This window comes from Bison bison, unplaced genomic scaffold (genome assembly GCF_000754665.1).
Source record: "Bison bison bison isolate TAMUID 2011002044 unplaced genomic scaffold, Bison_UMD1.0 scf7180017864378, whole genome shotgun sequence".
In the NCBI taxonomy this organism is placed as follows: Eukaryota; Metazoa; Chordata; class Mammalia; order Artiodactyla; family Bovidae; genus Bison; species Bison bison.
This window is the reverse complement of record NW_011494950.1, coordinates 7,328,130-7,328,625: the sequence shown is the minus strand read 5'-3', so window position 1 is coordinate 7,328,625 and position 496 is coordinate 7,328,130.

The following is a 496-nucleotide window of genomic DNA, read 5'->3' as shown; positions in this document are numbered from 1 at the left end:
CCTTTGATCATTATGTAGTGACCTTCTTTGTCTCTTTTCACAGCCTTTGTTTTAAAGTCTATTTTATCTGATATGAGTATTGCTACTCCTGCTTTCTTTTGGTCCCTATTTGCATGGAAAATCTTTTTCCAGCCCTTCACTTTCAGTCTGTATGTGTCCCCTGTTTTGAGGTGGGTCTCCTGTAGACAACATATGTAGGGGTCTTGTTTTTGTATCCATTCAGCCAGTCTTTGTCTTTTGGTTGGGGCATTCAACCCATTTACGTTTAAGTTAATTACTGATAAGTATGATCACGTTGCCATTTACTTTATTGTTTGGGGTTCGAGTTTATACGCCGTTTTTGTGTTTCCTGTCTAGAGAATATCCTTTAGTATTTGTTGGAGAGCTGGTTTGGTGGTGCAGAATTCTCTCAGCTTTTGCTTGTCTGAAAAGCTTTTGATTTCTCCTTCATACTTGAATGAGATCCTTGCTGGGTACAATAATCTGGGCTGTAGGT